The sequence below is a fragment of the Hylaeus volcanicus genome, chromosome 9, assembly GCF_026283585.1.
Source record: "Hylaeus volcanicus isolate JK05 chromosome 9, UHH_iyHylVolc1.0_haploid, whole genome shotgun sequence".
Taxonomy (NCBI): Eukaryota; Metazoa; Arthropoda; class Insecta; order Hymenoptera; family Colletidae; genus Hylaeus; species Hylaeus volcanicus.
In genome coordinates this window covers 2426735-2426943 of record NC_071984.1, presented here as the reverse complement: position 1 = coordinate 2426943, position 209 = coordinate 2426735, and positions in this window count along the sequence as shown.

Here is a 209-nt window from a genome sequence, read left to right as displayed (position 1 = left end):
AATTGAAAATATTGAAGAAATTGAAAATATTGAAGAAATTGAAGATACTGAAGAAATTGAAAATATGGAAGACATAGAAGATATTGAAGAAATTGAAGAAATTGAAAATATTGAAGACATAGAAGAAATTGAAGAAATTGAAAATATTGAAGAAATTGAAATTATTGAAGAAATTGAAAATATTGAAGACATAGAAGATATTGAAGAAA